The sequence below is a fragment of the Manihot esculenta genome, chromosome 11, assembly GCF_001659605.2.
Source record: "Manihot esculenta cultivar AM560-2 chromosome 11, M.esculenta_v8, whole genome shotgun sequence".
NCBI lineage: Eukaryota > Viridiplantae > Streptophyta > Magnoliopsida > Malpighiales > Euphorbiaceae > Manihot > Manihot esculenta.
In genome coordinates, this window is record NC_035171.2 from 7,516,746 (window position 1) to 7,525,422 (window position 8,677).

Below are 8,677 nucleotides of genomic sequence, written 5' to 3' on the forward strand. Positions count from 1 at the left end.
TATTTATTAAAAAACTTTATGTATAGTTAAAGAGCTGGAGAATTTACCAAACTTTACGACAAAAATTTTATACCTCTAAATTTCAAAAATATATTATTATTTATTTAAGCTATTTAAAAGTAAAATTAAAATAATATTTTTTTTAATTGTGAATTGGAAGAATAGAATCTCAAACTTTTTAAATTTAATACACTTACTACCTTACTAAATTTATGAGTGCGAAATTAAAATAACATTAAAATCCTAATTAATAGATAGCGATAAATCTTTTATAACATTTTATCAGAATATATTTTTAAAATAGGAAATATAGGATTAATTTCAATTTTAGAATTTCTATGTTTTATATGATTATTATCATTAGGTTATTAATTATTAATTATACAATTATGTAATAATTTAATTATTGGGAGTATACATTTTTATAGTCTATATACTACTTTATACTAAATGATGATCTGAGATCCAGAGAATAGGGTTTTACAAGGGTTCTGTAAAATTAGAAAAAACTTAAACCTAGAGGAGGGTATTTCTTCTTTTATATGTTTCCTTTTGTCGGGTAGCGACGTGCCAACAGAACGAGTATTACTGGACCACCTGTCCCTGCTACTCTGATTTGGACGTACGAGGGGATCAAATCTCTGCTCCATGCGTAACGACCTCTGATTCTTTCAGTGCGTGTGTGTAAGTGGACCCACAAGGAAGATGGATGAATCCTCCTTCGGGTTCCGGGTTAGACCAGAGGACAGGAACAAAACTGGGCCCTGATGGGATCGACCCGAGATGCAGTGAAGGCAAGGCCGGACTGGGTGGGAAACTCGGATGAGGCCCGGTCATGGGGCTAAGCGGACTGGACCCAGTTCGTGTGAATGGCTTAGAGATCTCTAGATAATGGGCCATTTTCGTGGGCCTGGCCTCGGACAGGGGTAGGAGAATCCAGCGGTCATCAAATGCCCCTTTACCTTCTCGGCAGTTATTGCCCCAACTGCCGAGGAGGTAAACACCCAGAACCATTATGACCGCGCCTGTTTGAATTCGGCTTGCCCTTTCGTCTTATGATCACTGGTAGCTTTAAATCTTCTCTGTCTTTTTCCTATTTTTAGTTTTCCTCTGCTCGTTGTGCACGCTGTTACCTTTACTTTCCTACTGTTATCTTCCCGATACGCTTCCTTTCCTTTCTGGTGAATAGCCTTTAAGGATTCTGATGTCGCTAGCCTAGAAAATAAAATAGCCCTGTTTCTCATTAGAATTTCGGCCTCTGAATATACATTACTAGCATCTCCTTCTCCTCCTTGGGCTCCTTATCGGAACGGCGAGATCTCTCTATTCGATCTTTTTTCCTCTGTTTCAGCCGGTCTTCCAAAAGATGTAAGTTTAGTTTTCTTTATCGTGGGGAAGTGGTATGGTTTGCCCTTCCCCTGCTCTAGCTCGGGCTTCCATGCCGAGCTCTCGGGGTTTCGAATCTTCAAGGCTGTATATCAGTGTCGGGTCAGTCCCAGCTGCTCTAATTGTTCGAACTTTCAGGTCTTCTCGGACTTTGAGATCAATCGAGGGCTTTGGGTCGACAGGAACGAAACTTGCCCCCCTCCTGGATGATGCCTTTCCACATATGTTTCAAGATTTTGGAAGTTTAACTTGTTCCATTGCTCTTCAGAATGTTTCGCTGGTTTTTCTGAATGTGCATGAGTGTATCGTGCATCACACTTGGGTGTAGGTTTGCAACATTCACTTGTTCCATTGCTCTTCAGAATGCCTATCTATGACGGAACAGTGAGGGATGTTTATGGGGATCGGCCTGTTCAGTTCCCCCATAATAACAAGACAGAGCTTTAGATGGCCTGCAAAGCTTATCTTCCGAACTATGAGGATTTGTCTGAATCGAAAGCTAGGATAGTGGGATATGCGACAGTGATGTAAATGTAGATGATGATGTATCTGGGCATGTAAATCCTTTTAGGATAGCCTTTTATCTCGTAGTGTTGTTATTTGTAACATGCTGTAATGTATTTTTCTTTTAATGAAAATGTATGTTTTTCGTTCATACTCGAGATGTTCTTTTCTTATCATGAATGAAGTACTTAGATTGCTTGCTTCGTAACTTTCCCTGAGGAATCCAGTGTATCATCTTTTCCTTCTTATCTCTTAGCCGATCCGAATTTGATTTACCTTATCCGAGCTGGACTAATTGTACCCGTGGGCTTTGTTTTTGACTTGTGAGCCAAGCTTCTGACCTTCTCAGGCGATGGGCAGGTCTGATTTTTATCATGCTTCCATCTATTTACGACCTTAAGCTTTTCATTTACTTTTTTCGAGCTGGACTAATCGTATCTGCGAGCTCTGTCCTTAACCAGTGAGTCGAGCTCCCGACCTTTTTAATTGATGAGCAGGTCTGATCTTCATTACTGGGTAGGAGATCAGAGTGGAGCCCGGTCTTAAGGTTTGGGCGAGTTGGGCTTGTTTCGTATAGATGGCATGTGGGCCTTTGGAGGATGGGCTATTGCCGTGGGCCCGACTCTTGACAGGGATAGGGAAGTCCAGCGACTATCGATTGCCTCTTTACCTTCTCGCCAGTCATTGTCCAGCTGACGAGGGGGTAAACTTCGAGAGCAATTAATGACCGCGCCGCTCCCAGACAAAACTGTTCAGAGCAATGCTTCGTCTCATTATTGCCTTTCACTTCGAATTCTCTCTGCCCTCTGAAGAAACTTATTCTCGTCTGCTCTCTGTTTTCCTTCGACTTCTTCTCCTTGTTGCTTTTCAGGTACGCTTTCTCACTCTTCCATGGAGGGTTCTAAGCTTCCCGATGTGGCTAATTTCGAATCACACATTACTCCTTCTTCCATAACTAAGTATATTTCTCGGAGTTATTTAGACACTCCGCTTTACCTTATTCGAGCTCCTTTCCGAAATGAACGAATAGTTCTTCCAAATCCTTCCCCTCCTGGTTTGGTAGATCCCCAAAGGGGACATCGCATAATCTTCTTTCTTAAATAGAGGGATTTCAGTTTGACTTTCCCTTTCACCCCTTTCTTCATCGAGGTTTTCCGATACTTTGGAATAACCCCCCGAATGTTATCCCCAAACTCCATCTTGTTCATGGCTTGTTTTGAATCCATCTGCTTGAGTTGAGGTTTTATGCCCACGGTGTGTCTATTCGTCACTTTCTTCCGCCTCGTTAGGGCGACTCAGAATTTCTACTACTTTTCTCCCCGTAGTGGATTGTCTCTTTTCATGGGCTACAAGGATTCAATAAAGGGATGGGTAGAGAATTTCCTTGTGGTGGAGCTGAGAAAAGAGACTGACTTATCGTGGGGAGTGAGGCTAGAATGGGAAGATGTCCTCCCGGGCATCAACGACCTGCCCCAACTAAGCCTCACCGAGCAGGTGGGGTATCTTCGACTGACTTCTGTTGACAAGAAGTATGACATCGAGAAGTGTATGTTCGTGTCTAATCTTAGGGATATCCGGGACACGGGTATAATGTCTTGTTTATCAACTCCGTTTTTTCTTCGCAAGTGGTATTAGAAGGTATGCTAACTTTTTCCTGTTTTGTGTTTTTCGGCAGCTTCTAACGTGAAAATGGATGAGATCAAGCCCCCGAAGAACTTGGTCCTGTCCCGGGAGAGTATGCACGCCGCATTAGATGCCCTTATGGCCGGACGCCGCGTGTCTGATGTTGCTGCAGAGGTGGCTCAGGTTGTTTTTGCCAAGAAGGTTAGCCGGCCTCTTGCTAAAGCTTCTTCTCGGGCTTCTAAGCCGAGCTCCCACGGCGCCAGATCCTCTAGGCCATCTGGTCGCGGTAGATCAACCTCTGTTTTGAAACCTGTTTAGGAGTCTAAGTCTGATCAGGGTTCTACGAAAGATGTTCCGGCCACTTCTCTAGTTGTTGTGGAGCAGGCCGGTGGGACTGAACAGGTGAAGTCAAATCTTACTCTTCCTCTTGAGGACACGCCAGGGGGAAGGTTAGAGTCCCCGATTGTTGAAGGGAAGGGAATGGAGATCATCCTTGTGGAGGACAACGTCCCAGAGGCTCCTATTGGGGACGCCCCTGTGGAGATAGGGCCTGAGCCTGGAGACGTCCTAATGAAGGCCGGGGACAAGCGTCCAGCCCCTCCTGAAGCATCTGCCCCGGCTCCTGCTCGGAAGAAGTTCAGGGCTTATAAGGAATCATCTCCAGCCCTTCCTCCTATTGGGAAGGAAAAAGATGTTCCCGCCGTACCTCTGATGTCTGCCCTTGATAACGATATTTTAAACGCGGAGGACATCACCCACCAATCTCCGACGAGTGTAGTCATCAAAATTCTTAAAGAACGGATGTTTGGTGGGGTTACTGAGGCCTCAGATCAACGTCTACTCGCTCTCACTGGTCTTCTAGCCAGTTCTACTAAGGAGCAAGCATCGTTCCGATCTCGATCCCGAGAGGAACTTGGGGATACCATCAGGGAAATGCTTCTAATGGTAAGTCGTCTTTCTATTTCTTTTTTGAGTTCTCTTTATTTCTTTCTTCTGATGATTGTTCTTTTTGTGCTAGGTGATGGGTCTCTTCACGGAGATAGATGCTCGCGACCATTCTCTCCGAGAGTCTGTGAGTCGTCGGGTTGAGGAGGCACGCTTAGAAGAAAACTTATCTGCCACCGGCGACGCCAGAGGCAACCTCACAGCTGCTCGAGAGCACTCCCAATCTCTCCAACTCGAGCTGCATGCAACTTTGGAGGCTCTCAAGAGGGCTGACGCGAGAACAGTCGAGGCGCATAGTCACGCCAAATCCCTGGAAGCAGAGCTGTCTCACACCCGAAAGACTTTAAAAGAATCAGACGAGAGGGCTGCTGCTGCTGAGGTCTGCTGTGAAGGGGTTTTGAAGCAGCTGTCCTCTATGGTGGAGGCCCTTCGTGAGAGGGATGAGGCTATAAACCAAAAGGAAGAGGTCCAGCGCCAGTTCGAGGCCCTGAAGACTGAGTTAGAAAGGCTTCAAGTTCACCTGAATAAGGTGAATATTCAAAAAGAGAGGGCCTTGGCTCGGGTGGAAGTCCTTGAGCAGGAGCTAAGCACGAGTTCTGAGCGCATCAGAGATTTGGCTTCATCGGCAGAGGAGTCCATACTTCGTAAGCAACAACTTGGCCATGAAGTCAGGACTTTAGAACGTAAGTGTTCGGCCCTGCTTGAGGTGGCTAGGTATGTTGAAAGCAAGATCCAGCTGGAGTGCGAGAAGCACCTGGGGGAGTATCAGGAATCAGATGAGCTGAAGAGAAAGATTGAGCAGGCCTGTGAAGCTCACCTCCAGGACTATAAGGATTCTTCTGAGCTGAAGGCGGTTATAGCTGAGGCCTGTGAGTCACGTCTAGCGGAATATAAAGCCTCCGCGGATATGAAGACTGCTATTTGGCAGAAAGCCTTCCGCATGTTTAGGACTGGCTACAATAGGGGTTTAAGAGAAGCCAGGCGTGCTCCTAATACTCCTCTGGCAGAACTTCGAGCTAAAGAAGTGGATTTTGATGGCGAGGAAGTGCTATATGGGGAAGATGACTTCCCCTTGCCAAGAGGAACCTCTCGCACTGCAGCTGGGTCTTCTGGGGAAGAATCCGAGCAACAGGGGGACAATATGGAGGACCTCGGAACTGAAGGTGATGACCTTGAGCCTGAAGAGGAAGACCTCGGCCCAGAGTTGGAGATTGTGCTTGTTACTGGCGTTGGGAGGTCTGAGTTGGAGGGTGCCAGATCTCCTTCGGATGTAAATGTAAATAGAGATACTGTAGGTGATAACGTTCTTAGAAATGTAAGTCCCTTAAGGACTGTTTTTCCTTCGTCCTCAGATAAATAAGTTGTACTATCTTATTCTTCTTATGAAATTTTACTTGGATTACGTTTTGCTGTTTATTCATCCTTGGACTTACCTCTTTTTATTGTAACTGGAATATTTTAAACTGCATTAGAACGAAGATTCTGGTTTGTGGAATTATCTGTTTTGCTAAGATATTTTTATCCATGAGCTTTTTTCCAAGTTGAACTAGTCTTTATCTATGAGCTCGGTTTTTTGGCTAATTGTCCAAGCTTATGAGAAATCAGGTCACGTACCTTTTAATGGTGAATAGCAGGGCTAATTTTTTGCTTTTAGCTATGACTTGTCCGGGAATGAAGTTGAGGTTTCTCCTGCTTATACCATTGGGTTTCTCCCCGAGTTGCCCCTTTACCTTCTCAGCATTTCATTACATGAGTGGTGAGGGGGTAAATCCCTAAACTTTGCTTGTGCTCCACCTTTCTTCTTGGTTATGAGCTTAGATGTCTGTTCGTGGCAAACCGACTCGAGTTGTGAGCACAGTCCTTCGCCTTGGCCTTCGTTTTTCTCCTATGTGCTCCTACGTTTATGGGCCTTTTCATAGAGGGAGCTCGGTCCTCTATTATTTTCTCTAAACTTAGCTTTATTTTGCCTGAGTGTTTTTTATTGCGAGCCTATCCGAGCTGGAAGCTCAGCCCTTCATTCTTTGCTTAGACTTTTATGCCTACAGCCCGTGATACTTCCTATACCCCTGAGTACTTTCCGAGTTCTTTACTGTTTAGACCTTTCTTTGGGCTAATTGAGCCCGTTTAGTGCCAGTGATTGCTTCTCGAGGTCGGAGTCTCTTGGCTATTATGCCCCGAGTTTCTTTGGGAGGTCGGAGTCTGATTTTTTGTTGATAACTTAGAACTCCTCTTTCACCTGAGGTCGGAGCTGTACCTTTATGAGTTGTCCCTGCATATGGTTTTGGGGATCGTTGCTTCGAGGAGCCTTTAAGGACTTTTCCGATTGTTTCTGTTTTGCTTTCCCGGGAGTTCTAGGGGATCCCGGTCTTCTTTGTTTTTCCGAGAGTTCTAGGGGATCCCAGTCTTCATACTTCGGGAGGTCTTTTAAGATCTTCAATAGCCATTTTTGTTTTGTTTTCCCGAGAGTTCTAGGGGATCCCGGTCTTCTTTGTTTTCTCGGGAGTTCTAGGGGATCCCGGTCTTATTTGTTTTCCCGGGAGTTCTAAGGGATCCCGGTCTTTTTTGTTTTCCCGGGAGTTCTAGGGGATCCCAGTTGTCTTTGTTTTCCCGGGAGTTCTAGGGGATCCCGGTCTTCTTTGTTTTTCCGGGAGTTCTAGGGGATCCCGGTCTTCTTTGTTTTCCCGCGAGTTCTAGGGGATCCCGGTCTTCTTTGTTTTCCCGGGAGTTCTAGGGGATCCCAGTCTTCTTTGTTTTCCCGAGAGTTCTAAGGGATCCCGGTTGTCTTTGTTTTCCCGGGAGTTCTAGGGGATCCCGGTCTTCTTTGTTTTCCCGGGAGTTCTAGGGGATCCCGGTCTTCTTTATTTTTCCGGGAGTTCTAGGGGATCCCGGTATTCTTTGTTTTCCCGGGAGTTCTCGGGGATCCCGGTTTTCTTTGTTTTCCCGGGAGTTCTAGGGGATCCCGGTCTTTTTTGTCCAAGAGGTCTTTCCGAGTCCTGTTCTTTCTTTTCTGGGAAGAGTTATTATTCATAATAACAGGTGATAATTTTATTGCAAACAACGGTGTTGTTTTATTCACTCATGTTCGTCAGAGTACAATGCTGTTTCTTTTACAAATATATCAGGGGAAGTACCTCTTTAAGTGCTGAATATTCCAGGCGTGGGGCTCCGGATTTCCTTGCATATCTTCAATTTGGTATACTCCCGGCCTGACCACTTTTGCTATCCTGAATGGGCCCTCCCAGGTCGGTGCTGATTTGTCCAATGCCGTTCTTTTTCCTGTAGCTTCCAGGTTTCTCAAGGCTAAGTCTCCCACTTTCAAACTTCTTTCTCTGACCTTTTGGTTGTAATACCGTGCTGCCCGTTGTTGATAAGCGGCAGTTCGGACTTGATCTTCTTCTCTAATTTCTTCGAGGGCATCCAGGTTGCTTCTTAACTTGTCATCATTAGTGTTCTCGCTAACGAATTGGACTCGATGAGTAGGGATTTGCAATTCGACTGGGACCACAGCCTCTGTGCCATAAGCAAGTGCAAAGGGCGTTTCTTGAGTGGACGCCCTAGGGGTGGTTCGGAGTGTCCACAGGATGCTATTAAGCTCGTCTGCCCAATTCGCCTTTGCCCCATCCAGTCGTTTTTTTAGCCCCTGGAGGATTGCTCTGTTGGTAACCTCTGTTTGGCCATTGGTTTAAGGATGAGCTACTGAAGAAAACTTATGCCATATGCCCATGTTTACCGTAAACGCTCTGAAAGTGCTGCAGTCGAACTGTCTACCATTGTCTGAGATAAGTACTCTTGGTATGCCGAATCTGCAGATGATATGCCCCCATACGAAATCTATCATCTTGCGAGCTGTGATCGTGGCTATTGCTTCCGCCTCTGGCCATTTTGAGAAGTACTCTACAGCCACCACTACGAACTTCCTCTGCCCCGTAGTTTTGGGGAAAGGTCCCAGGATGTCGATTCCCCACAGCGAGAAAGGCCATGGACTGGATATGCTGGACTGAGGAGTAGCTGGGACCTTGATGGCGTTAGCAAACCTCTAACATACATCGCAACTTCTGACAAACTCTTCAGCTTCTCTTTTAACAGTGGGCCAGTAGTACCCCTGCCTAAATATCTTATTGGCCAATGTCCCTGCTCCTTCGTGGGCTCCGCACATTCCCCTATGTATTTCTTCCATCACTTTCGTAGCCTCTTCCGGGCTCACACATCGGAGCCATGG